Consider the following 21,826-nt stretch of genomic DNA (forward strand, 5'->3'; position numbering starts at 1 on the left):
TTGAAATCCATTGAAAGCCACTATCTTTGCTGATTGTGACAGTGCACCCTTTAGCCCTTGAGCGCTTCATCCATGTCTTGATGCCAAAGCTGTGGCTGTGCTGTGGCCCGCCTGCGTCGACCTGCAGCTTGGGCCGACGTTGTGATGGATAACGTGTCTGTCTCCATATCACAAGCTGCGATATTGTTCTCTAATCTGCCTCAATGTTACGTGAGCAGTTTTCATTGTGACTGGACGCAGCCTGATGATGGCAAACCTAGTCATGCAGTGTACAGTGCCCAACTGCCTGTGCCTTCTTAGCGCAGTAGGCAGCGCGTCAGTCTCATAATCTGAAGGTCCTGAGTTCAATCCTCAGAGAGGGCAGGGCTCTTTTTCCACCTTCTTTTCTTCCATTCACCTCTCATTCCCATCTTTCCTGCTGACAAATATGAAGGCAGCTTGCATGCAACAGCTCTGTAAGTCATTCAGATTCTGTGCGTACGGCAGCGTGTGGAGGAACCCTGAAGATGTGTGAACTTCATGACAGGACCGCTGGGCATGAAACTTTGGCCCAAAGGTTAAAAATCAAAGTGGAGAATGTGGGCATCGATCCCACTGCCTCTCACATGCGAAGCGAGCGCTCTACCACTTGAGCTAATTCCCCGAAGCTGATTGCTGCGTCCGCTTTCTTGCTGCCCAACATCTCCACACCCCCTGGCGCCAAGATGTTCATGAAAGTGCAGAGAAATTCTTCATCGGATCGGCCTGCTGCTTCAACACAGTCATTTTGCCATTCACTCAACGTGAGCCAGCAGCCGCAGCTCGTGCCATCAGCAGAAGGGAAAATCGCAGTCGACGCGTCATAATCAGTGAAGAGGCTGAATTTGCACATTCAAAGCAAGCCGAGAGGAAAACAGCAGTCAGCACGAGTGTGAGGAGGCAGGCGAGACCCCTGTCTCAGTGTTAGCAATCTACTTTTGCTTGCAGGTGAGGGCTCAGCTGTTGGATGCGTTGCTGCTCAATGCCACTCCCGCTGGCCCGCACACGCAACTGCAGAAACTTTGCAGCCGTGTGGAGGCTGTTTTCCCACAGGCAAAGATGGCTCCTCTGCCTGAGCAGCAACATGTTCAGTTATAAACTCGTCCTCAGGTTCGGAGTGCTGCTTTGCCGTAAACGTTTGCTTACGACACACTTCCTTCTCAATGGGCACGCAGAAATTGTTAACATCATTCAAGCGGTGACCTAAGGACGACTTTGGTATATTTACCCCTCGAGTCTTCTGTTGTACCGACTGAGCAATCGATGCGAATCATTGACATCCGCACGCAGTCTTTGCTGAATTTTGACCGTGCACCTTTGAGCCCTTGAGTGCTTCATCCACATCTTAACGGCAAAGGTGTAGGCATGCAGTTACCCGCCAGCTTCACCCTGCGCGATGGGCCCCCGTGCTGTAATGGATGACGTTTCTGACTCTGTATCACAAGCTGATGTATTGTTGTGTAATTTCCTCAGTGTTTTCTGAACACTTTACTTGTGGCTGGATGCAGGCTTTTCGATGGCAAATCTAGTCACGCCGTGTGCAGCGCAGTTCCAAGTGTGCCTTCTTGGTGCAGTCGGCAGCGTGTGAGTCTCATCACCTGTGCATCCTGGATACAATCTTGTGTATTTGACACCTTCTTTCCCTCCATTCGCCTCACATTCCCATCTTTACTGCTGATAAATATGACGGCAGCTTCTTGCGGCAGCTGTGCAAATCATTCAGACACTCTGTGCGTGCGTGCGGCAGCGCTTGGAGAAAGCCTGGAGATGTGTAAAGTGAATGACATGACGGGTGGGCCTGAAACTTTGGCCCAAAGATAAAATCTGAGTGGAGAATGTGGGCATCGATCCCACTACCTCTCACATGCAAAGCGAGCGCTCTACCATTTGAGCTAATTCCCCATGGCAATTCTGGCCTCAGCTTTCTTGCTGTCCAGGCTTGCCTCAGCCCCTGTCTCCAAGAAGCTTTGGCCCCAAGGTAAAAATCAAAGTGGAGAATGTGGGAATCGACCCCACTACCTCTCGCATGCTAAGCGAGCGCTCTACCATTTGAGCTAATTCCCCCAAGCTGCAGTTGGGGTCAGCTTTCTTGCTGCTCAGGATCTCCTCACTCCGTCTCCAAGATGCTCGAGAAAGTGCACAGGACCTCTTCATCGGATCCGGCCTGCTGCTTCAACACGGTAGTTTTTCCATTTAATCAACATCTTTGAAATCCATTGAAAGCCACTATCTTTGCTGATTGTGACAGTGCACCCTTTAGCCCTTGAGCGCTTCATCCATGTCTTGATGCCAAAGCTGTGGCTGTGCTGTGGCCCGCCTGCGTCGACCTGCAGCTTGGGCCGACGTTGTGATGGATAACGTGTCTGTCTCCATATCACAAGCTGCGATATTGTTCTCTAATCTGCCTCAATGTTACGTGAGCAGTTTTCATTGTGACTGGACGCAGCCTGATGATGGCAAACCTAGTCATGCAGTGTACAGTGCCCAACTGCCTGTGCCTTCTTAGCGCAGTAGGCAGCGCGTCAGTCTCATAATCTGAAGGTCCTGAGTTCAATCCTCAGAGAGGGCAGGGCTCTTTTTCCACCTTCTTTTCTTCCATTCACCTCTCATTCCCATCTTTCCTGCTGACAAATATGAAGGCAGCTTGCATGCAACAGCTCTGTAAGTCATTCAGATTCTGTGCGTACGGCAGCGTGTGGAGGAACCCTGAAGATGTGTGAACTTCATGACAGGACCGCTGGGCATGAAACTTTGGCCCAAAGGTTAAAAATCAAAGTGGAGAATGTGGGCATCGATCCCACTGCCTCTCACATGCGAAGCGAGCGCTCTACCACTTGAGCTAATTCCCCGAAGCTGATTGCTGCGTCCGCTTTCTTGCTGCCCAACATCTCCACACCCCCTGGCGCCAAGATGTTCATGAAAGTGCAGAGAAATTCTTCATCGGATCGGCCTGCTGCTTCAACACAGTCATTTTGCCATTCACTCAACGTGAGCCAGCAGCCGCAGCTCGTGCCATCAGCAGAAGGGAAAATCGCAGTCGACGCGTCATAATCAGTGAAGAGGCTGAATTTGCACATTCAAAGCAAGCCGAGAGGAAAACAGCAGTCAGCACGAGTGTGAGGAGGCAGGCGAGACCCCTGTCTCAGTGTTAGCAATCTACTTTTGCTTGCAGGTGAGGGCTCAGCTGTTGGATGCGTTGCTGCTCAATGCCACTCCCGCTGGCCCGCACACGCAACTGCAGAAACTTTGCAGCCGTGTGGAGGCTGTTTTCCCACAGGCAAAGATGGCTCCTCTGCCTGAGCAGCAACATGTTCAGTTATAAACTCGTCCTCAGGTTCGGAGTGCTGCTTTGCCGTAAACGTTTGCTTACGACACACTTCCTTCTCAATGGGCACGCAGAAATTGTTAACATCATTCAAGCGGTGACCTAAGGACGACTTTGGTATATTTACCCCTCGAGTCTTCTGTTGTACCGACTGAGCAATCGATGCGAATCATTGACATCCGCACGCAGTCTTTGCTGAATTTTGACCGTGCACCTTTGAGCCCTTGAGTGCTTCATCCACATCTTAACGGCAAAGGTGTAGGCATGCAGTTACCCGCCAGCTTCACCCTGCGCGATGGGCCCCCGTGCTGTAATGGATGACGTTTCTGACTCTGTATCACAAGCTGATGTATTGTTGTGTAATTTCCTCAGTGTTTTCTGAACACTTTACTTGTGGCTGGATGCAGGCTTTTCGATGGCAAATCTAGTCACGCCGTGTGCAGCGCAGTTCCAAGTGTGCCTTCTTGGTGCAGTCGGCAGCGTGTGAGTCTCATCACCTGTGCATCCTGGATACAATCTTGTGTATTTGACACCTTCTTTCCCTCCATTCGCCTCACATTCCCATCTTTACTGCTGATAAATATGACGGCAGCTTCTTGCGGCAGCTGTGCAAATCATTCAGACACTCTGTGCGTGCGTGCGGCAGCGCTTGGAGAAAGCCTGGAGATGTGTAAAGTGAATGACATGACGGGTGGGCCTGAAACTTTGGCCCAAAGATAAAATCTGAGTGGAGAATGTGGGCATCGATCCCACTACCTCTCACATGCAAAGCGAGCGCTCTACCATTTGAGCTAATTCCCCATGGCAATTCTGGCCTCAGCTTTCTTGCTGTCCAGGCTTGCCTCAGCCCCTGTCTCCAAGAAGCTTTGGCCCCAAGGTAAAAATCAAAGTGGAGAATGTGGGCATCGATCCCACTACCTCTCGCATGCTAAGCGAGCGCTCTACCATTTGAGCTAATTCCCCCAAGCTGCAGTTGGGGTCAGCTTTCTTGCTGCTCAGGATCTCCTCACTCCGTCTCCAAGATGCTCGAGAAAGTGCACAGGACCTCTTCATCGGATCCGGCCTGCTGCTTCAACACGGTAGTTTTTCCATTTAATCAACATCTTTGAAATCCATTGAAAGCCACTATCTTTGCTGATTGTGACAGTGCACCCTTTAGCCCTTGAGCGCTTCATCCATGTCTTGATGCCAAAGCTGTGGCTGTGCTGTGGCCCGCCTGCGTCGACCTGCAGCTTGGGCCGACGTTGTGATGGATAACGTGTCTGTCTCCATATCACAAGCTGCGATATTGTTCTCTAATCTGCCTCAATGTTACGTGAGCAGTTTTCATTGTGACTGGACGCAGCCTGATGATGGCAAACCTAGTCATGCAGTGTACAGTGCCCAACTGCCTGTGCCTTCTTAGCGCAGTAGGCAGCGCGTCAGTCTCATAATCTGAAGGTCCTGAGTTCAATCCTCAGAGAGGGCAGGGCTCTTTTTCCACCTTCTTTTCTTCCATTCACCTCTCATTCCCATCTTTGCTGCTGACAAATATGAAGGCAGCTTGCATGCAACAGCTCTGTAAGTCATTCAGATTCTGTGCGTACGGCAGCGTGTGGAGGAACCCTGAAGATGTGTGAACTTCATGACAGGACCGCTGGGCATGAAACTTTGGCCCAAAGGTTAAAAGTCAAAGTGGAGAATGTGGGCATCGATCCCACTGCCTCTCACATGCGAAGCGAGCGCTCTACCACTTGAGCTAATTCCCCCAAGCTGATTGCTGCGTCCGCTTTCTTGCTGCCCAACATCTCCACACCCCCTGGCTCCAAGATGTTCATGAAAGTGCAGAGAAATTCTTCATCGGATCGGCCTGCTGCTTCAACACAGTCATTTTGCCATTCACTCAACGTGAGCCAGCAGCCGCAGCTCGTGCCATCAGCAGAAGGGAAAATCGCAGTCGACGCGTCATAATCAGTGAAGAGGCTGAATTTGCACATTCAAAGCAAGCCGAGAGGAAAACAGCAGTCAGCACGAGTGTGAGGAGGCAGGCGAGACCCCTGTCTCAGTGTTAGCAATCTACTTTTGCTTGCAGGTGAGGGCTCAGCTGTTGGATGTGTTGATGCTCAATGCCACTCCCGCTGGCCCGCACACGCAACTGCAGAAACTTTGCAGCCGTGTGGAGGCTGTTTTCCCACAGGCAAAGATGGCTCCTCTGCCTGAGCAGCAACATGTTCAGTTATAAACTCGTCCTCAGGTTCGGAGTGCTGCTTTGCCGTAAACGTTTGCTTACGACACACTTCCTTCTCAATGGGCACGCAGAAATTGTTAACATCATTCAAGCGGTGACCTAAGGACGACTTTGGTATATTTACCCCTCGAGTCTTCTGTTGTACCGACTGAGCAATCGATGCGAATCGTTGACATCCGCACGCAGTCTTTGCTGAATTTTGACCGTGCACCTTTGAGCCCTTGAGTGCTTCATCCACATCTTAACGGCAAAGGTGTAGGCATGCAGTTACCCGCCAGCTCCACCCTGCGCGATGGGCCCCCGTGCTGTAATGGATGACGTTTCTGACTCTGTATCACAAGCTGATGTATTGTTGTGTAATTTCCTCAGTGTTTTCTGAACACTTTACTTGTGGCTGGATGCAGGCTGTTCGATGGCAAATCTAGTCACGCCGTGTGCAGCGCAGTTCCAAGTGTGCCTTCTTGGTGCAGTCGGCAGCGTGTGAGTCTCATCACCTGTGCATCCTGGATACAATCTTGTGTATTTGACACCTTCTTTCCCTCCATTCGCCTCACATTCCCATCTTTACTGCTGATAAATATGACGGCAGCTTCTTGCGGCAGCTGTGCAAATCATTCAGACACTCTGTGCGTGCGTGGGTGGGTGCGTGCGTGCGTGCGGCAGCGCTTGGAGAAAGCCTGGAGATGTGTAAAGTGAATGACATGACGGGTGGGCCTGAAACTTTGGCCCAAAGATAAAATCTGAGTGGAGAATGTGGGCATCGATCCCACTACCTCTCACATGCAAAGCGAGCGCTCTACCATTTGAGCTAATTCCCCATGGCAATTCTGGCCTCAGCTTTCTTGCTGTCCAGGCTTGCCTCAGCCCCTGTCTCCAAGAAGCTTTGGCCCCAAGGTAAAAATCAAAGTGGAGAATGTGGGCATCGATCCCACTACCTCTCGCATGCTAAGCGAGCGCTCTACCATTTGAGCTAATTCCCCCAAGCTGCAGTTGGGGTCAGCTTTCTTGCTGCTCAGGATCTCCTCACTCCGTCTCCAAGATGCTCGAGAAAGTGCACAGGACCTCTTCATCGGATCCGGCCTGCTGCTACAACACGGTAGTTTTTCCATTTAATCAACATCTTTGAAATCCATTGAAAGCCACTATCTTTGCTGATTGTGACAGTGCACCCTTTAGCCCTTGAGCGCTTCATCCATGTCTTGATGCCAAAGCTGTGGCTGTGCTGTGGCCCGCCTGCGTCGACCTGCAGCTTGGGCCGACGTTGTGATGGATAACGTGTCTGTCTCCATATCACAAGCTGCGATATTGTTCTCTAATCTGCCTCAATGTTACGTGAGCAGTTTTCATTGTGACTGGACGCAGCCTGATGATGGCAAACCTAGTCATGCAGTGTGCAGTGCCCAACTGCCTGTGCCTTCTTAGCGCAGTAGGCAGCGCGTCAGTCTCATAATCTGAAGGTCCTGAGTTCAATCCTCAGAGAGGGCAGGGCTTTTCTTCCATTCACCTCTCATTCCCATCTTCACTGCTGACAAATATGAAGGCAGCTTGCATGCAACAGCTCTGTAAGTCATTCAGATTCTGTGCGTACGGCAGCGTGTGGAGGAACCCTGAAGGTGTGTGAACTTCATGACAGGACCGCTGGGCATGAAACTTTGGCCCAAAGGTTAAAAATCAAAGTGGAGAATGTGGGCATCGATCCCACTGCCTCTCACATGCGAAGCGAGCACTCTACCACTTGAGCTAATTCCCCCAAGCTGATTGCTGCGTCCGCTTTCTTGCTGCACAACATCTCCACACCCCCAGGCTCCAAGATGTTCATGAAAGTGCAGAGAAATTCTTCATCGGATCGGCCTGCTGCTTCAACACAGTCATTTTGCCATTCACTCAATGTGAGCCAGCAGCCGCAGCTCGTGCCATCAGCAGAAGGGAAAATCGCAGTCGACGCGTCATAATCAGTGAAGAGGCTGAATTTGCACATTCAAAGCAAGCCGCTAGGAAAACGGCAGTCAGCACGAGTGTGAGGAGGCAGGCGAGACCCCTGTCTCAGTGTTAGCAATCTTCTTTTGCTTGTAGGTGAGGGCTCAGCTTTTGGATGCATTGCTGCTCAATGCCACTCCCGCTGGCCCGCACACGCAACTGCAGAAACTTTGCAGCCGTGTGGAGGCTGTTTTCCCACAGGCAAAGATGGCTCCTCTGCCTGAGCAGCAACATGTTCAGTTATAAACTCGTCCTCAGGTTCGGAGTGCTGCTTTGCCGTAAGCGTTTGCTTACGACACACTTCCTTCTCAATGGGCACGCAGAAATTGTTAACATCATTCAAGCGGTGACCTAAGGACGACTTTGGTATATTTACCCCTCGAGTCTTCTGTTGTACCGACTGAGCAATCGATGCGAATCGTTGACATCCGCACGCAGTCTTTGCTGAATTTTGACCGTGCACCTTTGAGCCCTTGAGTGCTTCATCCACATCTTAACGGCAAAGGTGTAGGCATGCAGTTACCCGCCAGCTTCACCCTGCGCGATGGGCCCCCGTGCTGTAATGGATGACGTTTCTGACTCTGTATCACAAGCTGATGTATTGTTGTGTAATTTCCTCAGTGTTTTCTGAACACTTTGCTTTGTGGCTGGATGCAGGCTGTTCGATGGCAAATCTAGTCACGCCGTGTGCAGCGCAGTTCCAAGTGTGCCTTCTTGGTGCAGTCGGCAGCGTGTGAGTCTCATCACCTGTGCATCCTGGATACAATCTTGTGTATTTGACACCTTCTTTCCCTCCATTCGCCTCACATTCCCATCTTTACTGCTGATAAATATGACGGCAGCTTCTTGCGGCAGCTGTGCAAATCATTCAGACACTCTGTGCGTGCGTGGGTGCGTGCGTGCGTGCGTGCGGCAGCGCTTGGAGAAAGCCTGGAGATGTGTAAAGTGAATGACATGACGGGTGGGCCTGAAACTTTGGCCCAAAGATAAAATCTGAGTGGAGAATGTGGGCATCGATCCCACTCCCTCTCACATGCAAAGCGAGCGCTCTACCATTTGAGCTAATTCCCCATGGCAATTCTGGCCTCAGCTTTCTTGCTGTCCAGGCTTGCCTCAGCCCCTGTCTCCAAGAAGCTTTGGCCCCAAGGTAAAAATCAAAGTGGAGAATGTGGGCATCGATCCCACTACCTCTCGCATGCTAAGCGAGCGCTCTACCATTTGAGCTAATTCCCCCAAGCTGCAGTTAGGGTCAGCTTTCTTGCTGCTCAGGATCTCCTCAGTCCGTCTCCAAGATGCTCGAGAAAGTGCACAGGACCTCTTCATCGGATCCGGCCTGCTGCTTCAACACGGTAGTTTTTCCATTTAATCAACATCTTTGAAATCCATTGAAAGCCACTATCTTTGCTGATTGTGACAGTGCACCCTTTAGCCCTTGAGCGCTTCATCCATGTCTCGATGCCAAAGCTGTGGCTGTGCTGTGGCCCGCCTGCGTCGACCTGCAGCTTGGGCCGACGTTGTGATGGATAACGTGTCTGTCTCCATATCACAAGCTGCGATATTGTTCTCTAATCTGCCTCAATGTTACGTGAGCAGTTTTCATTGTGACTGGACGCAGCCTGATGATGGCAAACCTAGTCATGCAGTGTACAGTGCCCAACTGCCTGTGCCTTCTTAGCGCAGTCGGCAGCGCGCAGTCTCATAATCTGAAGGTCCTGAGTTCAATCCTCAGAGAGGGCAGGGCTCTTTTTCCACCTTTTTTTCTTCCATTCACCTCTCATTCCCATCTTTCCTGCTGACAAATATGAAGGCAGCTTGCATGCAACAGCTCTGTCAGTCACTCAGATTCTGTGCGTACGGCAGCGTGTGGAGGAACCCTGAAGATGTGTGAACTTCATGACACGACCGCTGGGCATGAAACTTTGGCCCAAAGGTTAAAAATCAAAGTGGAGAATGTGGGCATCGATCCCACTGCCTCTCACACGCGAAGCGAGCGCTCTACCACTTGAGCTAATTCCCCCAAGCTGATTGCTGCGTCCGCTTTCTTGCTGCACAACATCTCCTCACCCCCTGGCTCCAAGATGTTCATGAAAGTGCAGAGAAATTCTTCATCGGATCGGCCTGCTGCTTCAACACAGTCATTTTGCCATTCACTCAACGTGAGCCAGCAGCCGCAGCTCGTGCCATCAGCAGAAGGGAAAATCGCAGTCGACGCGTCATCATCAGTGAAGAGGCTGAATTTGCACATTCAAAGCAAGCCGGGAGGAAAACAGCAGTCAGCACGAGTGTGAGGAGGCAGGCGAGACCCCTGTCTCAGTGTTAGCAATCTTCTTTTGCTTGTAGGTGAGGGCTCAGCTTTTGGATGCGTTGCGGCTCAATGCCACTCCCGCTGGCCCGCACACGCAACTGCAGAAACTTTGCAGCCGTGTGGAGGCTGTTTTCCCACAGGCAAAGATGGCTCCTCTGCCTGAGCAGCAACATGTTCAGTTATAAACTCGTCACCAGGTTCGGAGTGCTGCTTTGCCGTAAACGTTTGCTTACGACACACTTCCTTCTCAATGGGCACGCAGAAATTGTTAACATCATTCAAGCGGTGACCTAAGGACGACTTTGGTATATTTACCCCTCGAGTCTTCTGTTGTGCCGACTGAGCAATCGATGCGAATCGTTGACATCCGCACGCAGTCTTTGCTGAATTTTGACCGTGCACCTTTGAGCCCTTGAGTGCGTCATCCACATCTTAACGGCAAAGGTGTAGGCATGCAGTTACCCGCCAGCTTCACCCTGCGCGATGGGCCCCCGTGCTGTAATGGATGACGTTTCTGACTCTGTATCACAAGCTGATGTATTGTTGTGTAATTTCCTCAGTGTTTTCTGAACACTTTGCTTTGTGGCTGGATGCAGGCTGTTCGATGGCAAATCTAGTCACGCCGTGTGCAGCGCAGTTCCAAGTGTGCCTTCTTGGTGCAGTCGGCAGCGTGTGAGTCTCATCACCTGTGCATCCTGGATACAATCTTGTGTATTTGACACCTTCTTTCCCAAGATTGTATCTTTCCCTCCATTCGCCTCACATTCCCATCTTTACTGCTGATAAATATGACGGCAGCTTCTTGCGGCAGCTGTGCAAATCATTCAGACACTCTGTGCGTGGGTGGGTGCGTGCGTGCGGCAGCGCTTGGAGAAAGCCTGGAGATGTGTAAAGTGAATGACATGATGGGTGGGCCTGAAACTTTGGCCCAAAGATAAAATCTGAGTGGAGAATGTGGGCATCGATCCCACTACCTCTCACATGCAAAGCGAGCACTCTACCATTTGAGCTAATTCCCCATGGCAATTCTGGCCTCAGCTTTCTTGCTGTCCAGGCTTGCCTCAGCCCCTGTCTCCAAGAAGCTTTGGCCCCAAGGTAAAAATCAAAGTGGAGAATGTGGGCATCGATCCCACTACCTCTCGCATGCTCAGCGAGCGCTCTACCATTTGAGCTAATTCCCCCAAGCTGCAGTTAGGGTCAGCTTTCTTGCTGCTCAGGATCTCCTCAGTCCGTCTCCAAGATGCTCGAGAAAGTGCACAGGACCTCTTCATCGGATCCGGCCTGCTGCTTCAACACGGTAGTTTTTCCATTTAATCAACATCTTTGAAATCCATTGAAAGCCACTATCTTTGCTGATTGTGACAGTGCACCCTTTAGCCCTTGAGCGCTTCATCCATGTCTCGATGCCAAAGCTGTGGCTGTGCTGTGGCCCGCCTGCGTCGACCTGCAGCTTGGGCCGACGTTGTGATGGATAACGTGTCTGTCTCCATATCACAAGCTGCGATATTGTTCTCTAATCTGCCTCAATGTTACGTGAGCAGTTTTCATTGTGACTGGACGCAGCCTGATGATGGCAAACCTAGTCATGCAGTGTACAGTGCCCAACTGCCTGTGCCTTCTTAGCGCAGTCGGCAGCGCGCAGTCTCATAATCTGAAGGTCCTGAGTTCAATCCTCAGAGAGGGCAGGGCTCTTTTTCCACCTTTTTTTCTTCCATTCACCTCTCATTCCCATCTTTCCTGCTGACAAATATGAAGGCAGCTTGCATGCAACAGCTCTGTCAGTCACTCAGATTCTGTGCGTACGGCAGCGTGTGGAGGAACCCTGAAGATGTGTGAACTTCATGACAGGACCGCTGGGCATGAAACTTTGGCCCAAAGGTTAAAAATCAAAGTGGAGAATGTGGGCATCGATCCCACTGCCTCTCACATGCGAAGCAAGCGCTCTACCACTTGAGCTAATTCCCCCAAGCTGATTGCTGCGTCCGCTTTCTTGCTGCACAACATCTCCTCACCCCCTGGCTCCAAGATGTTCATGAAAGTGCAGAGAAATTCTTCATCGGATCGGCCTGCTGCTTCAACACAGTCATTTTGCCATTCACTCAACGTGAGCCAGCAGCCGCAGCTCGTGCCATCAGCAGAAGGGAAAATCGCAGTCGACGCGTCATCATCAGTGAAGAGGCTGAATTTGCACATTCAAAGCAAGCCGGGAGGAAAACAGCAGTCAGCACGAGTGTGAGGAGGCAGGCGAGACCCCTGTCTCAGTGTTAGCAATCTTCTTTTGCTTGTAGGTGAGGGCTCAGCTTTTGGATGCGTTGCGGCTCAATGCCACTCCCGCTGGCCCGCACACGCAACTGCAGAAACTTTGCAGCCGTGTGGAGGCTGTTTTCCCACAGGCAAAGATGGCTCCTCTGCCTGAGCAGCAACATGTTCAGTTATAAACTCGTCCTCAGGTTCGGAGTGCTGCTTTGCCGTAAACGTTTGCTTACGACACACTTCCTTCTCAATGGGCACGCAGAAATTGTTAACATCATTCAAGCGGTGACCTAAGGACGACTTTGGTATATTTACCCCTCGAGTCTTCTGTTGTACCGACTGAGCAATCGATGCGAATCGTTGACATCCGCACGCAGTCTTTGCTGAATTTTGACCGTGCACCTTTGAGCCCTTGAGTGCGTCATCCACATCTTAACGGCAAAGGTGTAGGCATGCAGTTCCCCGCCAGCTTCACCCTGCGCGATGGGCCCCCGTGCTGTAATGGATGACGTTTCTGACTCTGTATCACAAGCTGATGTATTGTTGTGTAATTTCCTCAGTGTTTTCTGAACACTTTGCTTTGTGGCTGGATGCAGGCTGTTCGATGGCAAATCTAGTCACGCCGTGTGCAGCGCAGTTCCAAGTGTGCCTTCTTGGTGCAGTCGGCAGCGTGTGAGTCTCATCACCTGTGCATCCTGGATACAATCTTGTGTATTTGACACCTTCTTTCCCAAGATTGTATCTTTCCCTCCATTCGCCTCACATTCCCATCTTTACTGCTGATAAATATGACGGCAGCTTCTTGCGGCAGCTGTGCAAATCATTCAGACACTCTGTGCGTGCGTGCGTGCGTGCGTGCGTGCGTGCGGCAGCGCTTGGAGAAAGCCTGGAGATGTGTAAAGTGAATGACATGATGGGTGGGCCTGAAACTTTGGCCCAAAGATAAAATCTGAGTGGAGAATGTGGGCATCGATCCCACTACCTCTCACATGCAAAGCGAGCGCTCTACCATTTGAGCTAATTCCCCATGGCAATTCTGGCCTCAGCTTTCTTGCTGTCCAGGCTTGCCTCAGCCCCTGTCTCCAAGAAGCTTTGGCCCCAAGGTAAAAATCAAAGTGGAGAATGTGGGCATCGATCCCACTACCACTCGCATGCTAAGCGAGCGCTCTACCATTTGAGCTAATTCCCCCAAGCTGCAGTTAGGGTCAGCTTTCTTGCTGCTCAGGATCTCCTCAGTCCGTCTCCAAGATGCTCGAGAAAGTGCACAGGACCTCTTCATCGGATCCGGCCTGCTGCTTCAACACGGTAGTTTTTCCATTTAATCAACATCTTTGAAATCCATTGAAAGCCACTATCTTTGCTGATTGTGACAGTGCACCCTTTAGCCCTTGAGCGCTTCATCCATGTCTCGATGCCAAAGCTGTGGCTGTGCTGTGGCCCGCCTGCGTCGACCTGCAGCTTGGGCCGACGTTGTGATGGATAACGTGTCTGTCTCCATATCACAAGCTGCGATATTGTTCTCTAATCTGCCTCAATGTTACGTGAGCAGTTTTCATTGTGACTGGACGCAGCCTGATGATGGCAAACCTAGTCATGCAGTGTACAGTGCCCAACTGCCTGTGCCTTCTTAGCGCAGTAGGCAGCGCGCAGTCTCATAATCTGAAGGTCCTGAGTTCAATCCTCAGAGAGGGCAGGGCTTTTTTTCTTCCATTCACCTCTCATTCCCATCTTTCCTGCTGACAAATATGAAGGCAGCTTGCATGCAACAGCTCTGTCAGTCACTCAGATTCTGTGCGTATGGCAGCGTGTGGAGGAACCCTGAACATGTGTGAACTTCATGACAGGACCGCTGGGCATGAAACTTTGGCCCAAAGGTTAAAAATCAAAGTGGAGAATGTGGGCATCGATCCCACTGCCTCTCACATGCGAAGCGAGCGCTCTACCACTTGAGCTAATTCCCCCCAGCTGATTGCTGCATCCGCTTTCTTGCTGCACAACATCTCCTCACCCCCTGGCTCCAAGATGTTCATGAAAGTGCAGAGAAATTCTTCATCGGATCGGCCTGCTGCTTCAACACAGTCATTTTGCCATTCACTCAACGTGAGCCAGCAGCCGCAGCTCGTGCCATCAGCAGAAGGGAAAATCGCAGTCGACGCGTCATCATCAGTGAAGAGGCTGAATTTGCACATTCAAAGCAAGCCGGGAGGAAAACAGCAGTCAGCACGAGTGTGAGGAGGCAGGCGAGACCCGTGTCTCAGTGTTAGCAATCTACTTTTGCTTGCAGGTGAGGGCTCAGCTGTTGGGTGCGTTGCTGCTCAATGCCACTCCCGCTGGCCCGCACACGCAACTGCAGAAACTTTGCAGCCGTGTGGAGGCTGTTTTCCCACAGGCAAAGATGGCTCCTCTGCCTGAGCAGCAACATGTTCAGTTATAAACTCGTCCTCAGGTTCGGAGTGCTGCTTTGCCGTAAACGTTTGCTTACGACACACTTCCTTCTCAATGGGCACGCAGAAATTGTTAACATCATTCAAGCGGTGACCTAAGGACGACTTTGGTATATTTACCCCTCGAGTCTTCTGTTGTACCGACTGAGCAATCGATGCGAATCGTTGACATCCGCACGCAGTCTTTGCTGAATTTTGACCGTGCACCTTTGAGCCCTTGAGTGCGTCATCCACATCTTAACGGCAAAGGTGTAGGCATGCAGTTCCCCGCCAGCTTCACCCTGCGCGATGGGCCCCCGTGCTGTAATGGATGACGTTTCTGACTCTGTATCACAAGCTGATGTATTGTTGTGTAATTTCCTCAGTGTTTTCTGAACACTTTGCTTTGTGGCTGGATGCAGGCTGTTCGATGGCAAATCTAGTCACGCCGTGTGCAGCGCAGTTCCAAGTGTGCCTTCTTGGTGCAGTCGGCAGCGTGTGAGTCTCATCACCTGTGCATCCTGGATACAATCTTGTGTATTTGACACCTTCTTTCCCAAGATTGTATCTTTCCCTCCATTCGCCTCACATTCCCATCTTTACTGCTGATAAATATGACGGCAGCTTCTTGCGGCAGCTGTGCAAATCATTCAGACACTCTGTGCGTGCGTGCGTGCGTGCGTGCGTGCGTGCGGCAGCGCTTGGAGAAAGCCTGGAGATGTGTAAAGTGAATGACATGATGGGTGGGCCTGAAACTTTGGCCCAAAGATAAAATCTGAGTGGAGAATGTGGGCATCGATCCCACTACCTCTCACATGCAAAGCGAGCGCTCTACCATTTGAGCTAATTCCCCATGGCAATTCTGGCCTCAGCTTTCTTGCTGTCCAGGCTTGCCTCAGCCCCTGTCTCCAAGAAGCTTTGGCCCCAAGGTAAAAATCAAAGTGGAGAATGTGGGCATCGATCCCACTACCACTCGCATGCTAAGCGAGCGCTCTACCATTTGAGCTAATTCCCCCAAGCTGCAGTTAGGGTCAGCTTTCTTGCTGCTCAGGATCTCCTCAGTCCGTCTCCAAGATGCTCGAGAAAGTGCACAGGACCTCTTCATCGGATCCGGCCTGCTGCTTCAACACGGTAGTTTTTCCATTTAATCAACATCTTTGAAATCCATTGAAAGCCACTATCTTTGCTGATTGTGACAGTGCACCCTTTAGCCCTTGAGCGCTTCATCCATGTCTCGATGCCAAAGCTGTGGCTGTGCTGTGGCCCGCCTGCGTCGACCTGCAGCTTGGGCCGACGTTGTGATGGATAACGTGTCTGTCTCCATATCACAAGCTGCGATATTGTTCTCTAATCTGCCTCAATGTTACGTGAGCAGTTTTCATTGTGACTGGACGCAGCCTGATGATGGCAAACCTAGTCATGCAGTGTACAGTGCCCAACTGCCTGTGCCTTCTTAGCGCAGTAGGCAGCGCGCAGTCTCATAATCTGAAGGTCCTGAGTTCAATCCTCAGAGAGGGCAGGGCTTTTTTTCTTCCATTCACCTCTCATTCCCATCTTTCCTGCTGACAAATATGAAGGCAGCTTGCATGCAACAGCTCTGTCAGTCACTCAGATTCTGTGCGTATGGCAGCGTGTGGAGGAACCCTGAACATGTGTGAACTTCATGACAGGACCGCTGGGCATGAAACTTTGGCCCAAAGGTTAAAAATCAAAGTGGAGAATGTGGGCATCGATCCCACTGCCTCTCACATGCGAAGCGAGCGCTCTACCACTTGAGCTAATTCCCCCCAGCTGATTGCTGCATCCGCTTTCTTGCTGCACAACATCTCCTCACCCCCTGGCTCCAAGATGTTCATGAAAGTGCAGAGAAATTCTTCATCGGATCGGCCTGCTGCTTCAACACAGTCATTTTGCCATTCACTCAACGTGAGCCAGCAGCCGCAGCTCGTGCCATCAGCAGAAGGGAAAATCGCAGTCGACGCGTCATCATCAGTGAAGAGGCTGAATTTGCACATTCAAAGCAAGCCGGGAGGAAAACAGCAGTCAGCACGAGTGTGAGGAGGCAGGCGAGACCCGTGTCTCAGTGTTAGCAATCTACTTTTGCTTGCAGGTGAGGGCTCAGCTGTTGGGTGCGTTGCTGCTCAATGCCACTCCCGCTGGCCCGCACACGCAACTGCAGAAACTTTGCAGCCGTGTGGAGGCTGTTTTCCCACAGGCAAAGATGGCTCCTCTGCCTGAGCAGCAACATGTTCAGTTATAAACTCGTCACCAGGTTCGGAGTGCTGCTTTGCCGTAAACGTTTGCTTCCGACACACTTCCTTCTCAATGGGCACGCAGAAATTGTTAACATCATTCAAGCGGTGACCTAAGGACGACTTTGGTATATTTACCCCTCGAGTCTTCTGTTGTACCGACTGAGCAATCGATGCGAATCGTTGACATCCGCACGCAGTCTTTGCTGAATTTTGACCGTGCACCTTTGAGCCCTTGAGTGCGTCATCCACATCTTAACGGCAAAGGTGTAGGCATGCAGTTCCCCGCCAGCTTCACCCTGCGCGATGGGCCCCCGTGCTGTAATGGATGACGTTTCTGACTCTGTATCACAAGCTGATGTATTGTTGTGTAATTTCCTCAGTGTTTTCTGAACACTTTGCTTTGTGGCTGGATGCAGGCTGTTCGATGGCAAATCTAGTCACGCCGTGTGCAGCGCAGTTCCAAGTGTGCCTTCTTGGTGCAGTCGGCAGCGTGTGAGTCTCATCACCTGTGCATCCTGGATACAATCTTGTGTATTTGACACCTTCTTTCCCAAGATTGTATCTTTCCCTCCATTCGCCTCACATTCCCATCTTTACTGCTGATAAATATGACGGCAGCTTCTTGCGGCAGCTGTGCAAATCATTCAGACACTCTGTGCGTGCGTGCGTGCGTGCGTGCGTGCGGCAGCGCTTGGAGAAAGCCTGGAGATGTGTAAAGTGAATGACATGATGGGTGGGCCTGAAACTTTGGCCCAAAGATAAAATCTGAGTGGAGAATGTGGGCATCGATCCCACTACCGCTCACATGCAAAGCGAGCGCTCTACCATTTGAGCTAATTCCCCATGGCAATTCTGGCCTCAGCTTTCTTGCTGTCCAGGCTTGCCTCAGCCCCTGTCTCCAAGAAGCTTTGGCCCCAAGGTAAAAATCAAAGTGGAGAATGTGGGCATCGATCCCACTACCTCTCGCATGCTAAGCGAGCGCTCTACCATTTGAGCTAATTCCCCCAAGCTGCAGTTGGGGTCAGCTTTCTTGCTGCTCAGGATCTCCTCAGTCCGTCTCCAAGATGCTCGAGAAAGTGCACAGGACCTCTTCATCGGATCCGGCCTGCTGCTTCAACACGGTAGTTTTTCCATTTAATCAACATCTTTGAAATCCATTGAAAGCCACTATCTTTGCTGATTGTGACAGTGCACCCTTTAGCCCTTGAGCGCTTCATCCATGTCTTGATGCCAAAGCTGTGGCTGTGCTGTGGCCCGCCTGCGTCGACCTGCAGCTTGGGCCGACGTTGTGATGGATAACGTGTCTGTCTCCATATCACAAGCTGCGATATTGTTCTCTAATCTGCCTCAATGTTACGTGAGCAGTTTTCATTGTAACTGGACGCAGCCTGATGATGGCAAACCTAGTCATGCAGTGTACAGTGCCCAACTGCCTGTGCCTTCTTAGCGCAGTAGGCAGCGCGTCAGTCTCATAATCTGAAGGTCCTGAGTTCAATCCTCAGAGAGGGCAGGGCTCTTTTTCCACCTTCTTTTCTTCCATTCACCTCTCATTCCCATCTTTACTGCTGACAAATATGAAGGCAGCTTGCATGCAACAGCTCTGTCAGTCACTCAGATTCTGTGCGTATGGCAGCGTGTGGAGGAACCCTGAACATGTGTGAACTTCATGACAGGACCGCTGGGCATGAAACTTTGGCCCAAAGGTTAAAAATCAAAGTGGAGAATGTGGGCATCGATCCCACTGCCTCTCACATGCGAAGCGAGCGCTCTACCACTTGAGCTAATTCCCCCAAGCTGATTGCTGCATCCGCTTTCTTGCTGCACAACATCTCCTCACCCCCTGGCTCCAAGATGTTCATGAAAGTGCAGAGAAATTCTTCATCGGATCGGCCTGCTGCTTCAACACAGTCATTTTGCCATTCACTCAACGTGAGCCAGCAGCCGCAGCTCGTGCCATCAGCAGAAGGGAAAATCGCAGTCGACGCGTCATCATCAGTGAAGAGGCTGAATTTGCACATTCAAAGCAAGCCGGGAGGAAAACAGCAGTCAGCACGAGTGTGAGGAGGCAGGCGAGACCCGTGTCTCAGTGTTAGCAATCTTCTTTTGCTTGTAGGTGAGGGCTCAGCTTTTGGATGCGTTGCGGCTCAATGCCACTCCCGCTGGCCCGCACACGCAACTGCAGAAACTTTGCAGCCGTGTGGAGGCTGTTTTCCCACAGGCAAAGATGGCTCCTCTGCCTGAGCAGCAACATGTTCAGTTATAAACTCGTCACCAGGTTCGGAGTGCTGCTTTGCCGTAAACGTTTGCTTACGACACACTTCCTTCTCAATGGGCACGCAGAAATTGTTAACATCATTCAAGCGGTGACCTAAGGACGACTTTGGTATATTTACCCCTCGAGTCTTCTGTTGTACCGACTGAGCAATCGATGCGAATCGTTGACATCCGCACGCAGTCTTTGCTGAATTTTGACCGTGCACCTTTGAGCCCTTGAGTGCGTCATCCACATCTTAACGGCAAAGGTGTAGGCATGCAGTTACCCGCCAGCTTCACCCTGCGCGATGGGCCCCCGTGCTGTAATGGATGACGTTTCTGACTCTGTATCACAAGCTGATGTATTGTTGTGTAATTTCCTCAGTGTTTTCTGAACACTTTGCTTTGTGGCTGGATGCAGGCTGTTCGATGGCAAATCTAGTCACGCCGTGTGCAGCGCAGTTCCAAGTGTGCCTTCTTGGTGCAGTCGGCAGCGTGTGAGTCTCATCACCTGTGCATCCTGGATACAATCTTGTGTATTTGACACCTTCTTTCCCAAGATTGTATCTTTCCCTCCATTCGCCTCACATTCCCATCTTTACTGCTGATAAATATGACGGCAGCTTCTTGCGGCAGCTGTGCAAATCATTCAGACACTCTGTGCGTGCGTGCGTGCGTGCGTGCGTGCGGCAGCGCTTGGAGAAAGCCTGGAGATGTGTAAAGTGAATGACATGATGGGTGGGCCTGAAACTTTGGCCCAAAGATAAAATCTGAGTGGAGAATGTGGGCATCGATCCCACTACCTCTCACATGCAAAGCGAGCGCTCTACCATTTGAGCTAATTCCCCATGGCAATTCTGGCCTCAGCTTTCTTGCTGTCCAGGCTTGCCTCAGCCCCTGTCTCCAAGAAGCTTTGGCCCCAAGGTAAAAATCAAAGTGGAGAATGTGGGCATCGATCCCACTACCTCTCGCATGCTAAGCGAGCGCTCTACCATTTGAGCTAATTCCCCCAAGCTGCAGTTGGGGTCAGCTTTCTTGCTGCTCAGGATCTCCTCAGTCCGTCTCCAAGATGCTCGAGAAAGTGCACAGGACCTCTTCATCGGATCCGGCCTGCTGCTTCAACACGGTAGTTTTTCCATTTAATCAACATCTTTGAAATCCATTGAAAGCCACTATCTTTGCTGATTGTGACAGTGCACCCTTTAGCCCTTGAGCGCTTCATCCATGTCTTGATGCCAAAGCTGTGGCTGTGCTGTGGCCCGCCTGCGTCGACCTGCAGCTTGGGCCGACGTTGTGATGGATAACGTGTCTGTCTCCATATCACAAGCTGCGATATTGTTCTCTAATCTGCCTCAATGTTACGTGAGCAGTTTTCATTGTAACTGGACGCAGCCTGATGATGGCAAACCTAGTCATGCAGTGTACAGTGCCCAACTGCCTGTGCCTTCTTAGCGCAGTAGGCAGCGCGTCAGTCTCATAATCTGAAGGTCCTGAGTTCAATCCTCAGAGAGGGCAGGGCTCTTTTTCCACCTTCTTTTCTTCCATTCACCTCTCATTCCCATCTTTGCTGCTGACAAATATGAAGGCAGCTTGCATGCAACAGCTCTGTCAGTCATTCAGATTCTGTGCGTACGGCAGCGTGTGGAGGAACCCTGAACATGTGTGAACTTCATGACAGGACCGCTGGGCATGAAACTTTGGCCCAAAGGTTAAAAATCAAAGTGGAGAATGTGGGCATCGATCCCACTGCCTCTCACATGCGAAGCAAGCGCTCTACCACTTGAGCTAATTCCCCCAAGCTGATTGCTGCGTCCGCTTTCTTGCTGCCCAACATCTCCACACCCCCTGGCTCCAAGATGTTTATGAAAGTGCAGGGAAATTCTTCATCGGATCGGCCTGCTGCTTCAACACAGTCATTTTGCCATTCACTCAACGTGAGCCAGCAGCCGCAGCTCGTGCCATCAGCAGAAGGGAAAATCGCAGTCGACGCGTCATAATCAGTGAAGAGGCTGAATTTGCACATTCAAAGCAAGCCGAGAGGAAAACAGCAGTCAGCACGAGTGTGAGGAGGCAGGCGAGACCCCTGTCTCAGTGTTAGCAATCTACTTTTGCTTGCAGGTGAGGGCTCAGCTGTTGGATGCGTTGCTGCTCAATGCCACTCCCGCTGGCCCGCACACGCAACTGCAGAAACTTTGCAGCCGTGTGGAGGCTGTTTTCCCACAGGCAAAGATGGCTCCTCTGCCTGAGCAGCAACATGTTCAGTTATAAACTCGTCATCAGGTTCGGAGTGCTGCTTTGCCGGAAGCGTTTGCTTACGACACACTTCCTTCTCAATGGGCACGCAGAAATTGTTAACATCATTCAAGCGGTGACCTAAGGACGACTTTGGTATATTTACCCCTCGAGTCTTCTGTTGTACCGACTGAGCAATCGATGCGAATCGTTGACATCCGCACGCAGTCTTTGCTGAATTTTGACCGTGCACCTTTGAGCCCTTGAGTGCGTCATCCACATCTTAACGGCAAAGGTGTAGGCATGCAGTTCCCCGCCAGCTTCACCCTGCGCGATGGGCCCCCGTGCTGTAATGGATGACGTTTCTGACTCTGTATCACAAGCTGATGTATTGTTGTGTAATTTCCTCAGTGTTTTCTGAACACTTTGCTTTGTGGCTGGATGCAGGCTGTTCGATGGCAAATCTAGTCACGCCGTGTGCAGCGCAGTTCCAAGTGTGCCTTCTTGGTGCAGTCGGCAGCGTGTGAGTCTCATCACCTGTGCATCCTGGATACAATC

The 21,826-nt window shown here is 51.1% G+C and overlaps 24 non-coding genes across 24 annotated transcripts; 10 read left to right on the forward strand and 14 right to left on the reverse strand.

Moving 5' to 3' along the window:
• Positions 1–290: 290 nt before the first annotated feature.
• trnam-cau (transfer RNA methionine (anticodon CAU)) lies at positions 291–363 on the forward strand. Its single transcript has one exon. It is a non-coding gene; the product is annotated as a tRNA-Met (tRNA).
• Positions 364–570: 207 nt separating this feature from the next.
• trnaa-cgc (transfer RNA alanine (anticodon CGC)) lies at positions 571–643 on the reverse strand. The gene has a single exon. It is a non-coding gene; the product is annotated as a tRNA-Ala (tRNA).
• Positions 644–2,009: 1,366 nt separating this feature from the next.
• On the reverse strand, positions 2,010–2,082 carry trnaa-agc (transfer RNA alanine (anticodon AGC)). Its single transcript has one exon. It is a non-coding gene; the product is annotated as a tRNA-Ala (tRNA).
• A 432-nt stretch (positions 2,083–2,514) lies between these two features.
• trnam-cau (transfer RNA methionine (anticodon CAU)) lies at positions 2,515–2,587 on the forward strand. The gene has a single exon. It is a non-coding gene; the product is annotated as a tRNA-Met (tRNA).
• A 207-nt stretch (positions 2,588–2,794) lies between these two features.
• trnaa-cgc (transfer RNA alanine (anticodon CGC)) lies at positions 2,795–2,867 on the reverse strand. The gene has a single exon. It is a non-coding gene; the product is annotated as a tRNA-Ala (tRNA).
• A 1,366-nt stretch (positions 2,868–4,233) lies between these two features.
• On the reverse strand, positions 4,234–4,306 carry trnaa-agc (transfer RNA alanine (anticodon AGC)). Its single transcript has one exon. It is a non-coding gene; the product is annotated as a tRNA-Ala (tRNA).
• A 432-nt stretch (positions 4,307–4,738) lies between these two features.
• On the forward strand, positions 4,739–4,811 carry trnam-cau (transfer RNA methionine (anticodon CAU)). The gene has a single exon. It is a non-coding gene; the product is annotated as a tRNA-Met (tRNA).
• A 207-nt stretch (positions 4,812–5,018) lies between these two features.
• Positions 5,019–5,091, reverse strand: trnaa-cgc (transfer RNA alanine (anticodon CGC)). The gene has a single exon. It is a non-coding gene; the product is annotated as a tRNA-Ala (tRNA).
• Positions 5,092–6,477: 1,386 nt separating this feature from the next.
• On the reverse strand, positions 6,478–6,550 carry trnaa-agc (transfer RNA alanine (anticodon AGC)). The gene has a single exon. It is a non-coding gene; the product is annotated as a tRNA-Ala (tRNA).
• A 432-nt stretch (positions 6,551–6,982) lies between these two features.
• On the forward strand, positions 6,983–7,055 carry trnam-cau (transfer RNA methionine (anticodon CAU)). Its single transcript has one exon. It is a non-coding gene; the product is annotated as a tRNA-Met (tRNA).
• A 1,652-nt stretch (positions 7,056–8,707) lies between these two features.
• Positions 8,708–8,780, reverse strand: trnaa-agc (transfer RNA alanine (anticodon AGC)). Its single transcript has one exon. It is a non-coding gene; the product is annotated as a tRNA-Ala (tRNA).
• A 432-nt stretch (positions 8,781–9,212) lies between these two features.
• Positions 9,213–9,284, forward strand: trnam-cau (transfer RNA methionine (anticodon CAU)). Its single transcript has one exon. It is a non-coding gene; the product is annotated as a tRNA-Met (tRNA).
• A 2,181-nt stretch (positions 9,285–11,465) lies between these two features.
• Positions 11,466–11,537, forward strand: trnam-cau (transfer RNA methionine (anticodon CAU)). Its single transcript has one exon. It is a non-coding gene; the product is annotated as a tRNA-Met (tRNA).
• A 1,684-nt stretch (positions 11,538–13,221) lies between these two features.
• Positions 13,222–13,294, reverse strand: trnaa-agc (transfer RNA alanine (anticodon AGC)). Its single transcript has one exon. It is a non-coding gene; the product is annotated as a tRNA-Ala (tRNA).
• A 432-nt stretch (positions 13,295–13,726) lies between these two features.
• trnam-cau (transfer RNA methionine (anticodon CAU)) lies at positions 13,727–13,798 on the forward strand. Its single transcript has one exon. It is a non-coding gene; the product is annotated as a tRNA-Met (tRNA).
• A 195-nt stretch (positions 13,799–13,993) lies between these two features.
• trnaa-cgc (transfer RNA alanine (anticodon CGC)) lies at positions 13,994–14,066 on the reverse strand. The gene has a single exon. It is a non-coding gene; the product is annotated as a tRNA-Ala (tRNA).
• Positions 14,067–15,470: 1,404 nt separating this feature from the next.
• trnaa-agc (transfer RNA alanine (anticodon AGC)) lies at positions 15,471–15,543 on the reverse strand. Its single transcript has one exon. It is a non-coding gene; the product is annotated as a tRNA-Ala (tRNA).
• A 432-nt stretch (positions 15,544–15,975) lies between these two features.
• Positions 15,976–16,047, forward strand: trnam-cau (transfer RNA methionine (anticodon CAU)). Its single transcript has one exon. It is a non-coding gene; the product is annotated as a tRNA-Met (tRNA).
• Positions 16,048–16,242: 195 nt separating this feature from the next.
• Positions 16,243–16,315, reverse strand: trnaa-cgc (transfer RNA alanine (anticodon CGC)). The gene has a single exon. It is a non-coding gene; the product is annotated as a tRNA-Ala (tRNA).
• Positions 16,316–17,715: 1,400 nt separating this feature from the next.
• On the reverse strand, positions 17,716–17,788 carry trnaa-agc (transfer RNA alanine (anticodon AGC)). The gene has a single exon. It is a non-coding gene; the product is annotated as a tRNA-Ala (tRNA).
• A 432-nt stretch (positions 17,789–18,220) lies between these two features.
• trnam-cau (transfer RNA methionine (anticodon CAU)) lies at positions 18,221–18,293 on the forward strand. Its single transcript has one exon. It is a non-coding gene; the product is annotated as a tRNA-Met (tRNA).
• A 207-nt stretch (positions 18,294–18,500) lies between these two features.
• trnaa-cgc (transfer RNA alanine (anticodon CGC)) lies at positions 18,501–18,573 on the reverse strand. Its single transcript has one exon. It is a non-coding gene; the product is annotated as a tRNA-Ala (tRNA).
• A 1,400-nt stretch (positions 18,574–19,973) lies between these two features.
• Positions 19,974–20,046, reverse strand: trnaa-agc (transfer RNA alanine (anticodon AGC)). The gene has a single exon. It is a non-coding gene; the product is annotated as a tRNA-Ala (tRNA).
• Positions 20,047–20,478: 432 nt separating this feature from the next.
• Positions 20,479–20,551, forward strand: trnam-cau (transfer RNA methionine (anticodon CAU)). Its single transcript has one exon. It is a non-coding gene; the product is annotated as a tRNA-Met (tRNA).
• The last annotated feature ends 1,275 nt before the right edge of the window (positions 20,552–21,826 follow it).

Source organism: Mustelus asterias, chromosome 7 (genome assembly GCF_964213995.1).
Source record: "Mustelus asterias chromosome 7, sMusAst1.hap1.1, whole genome shotgun sequence".
Taxonomy (NCBI): domain Eukaryota; kingdom Metazoa; phylum Chordata; class Chondrichthyes; order Carcharhiniformes; family Triakidae; genus Mustelus; species Mustelus asterias.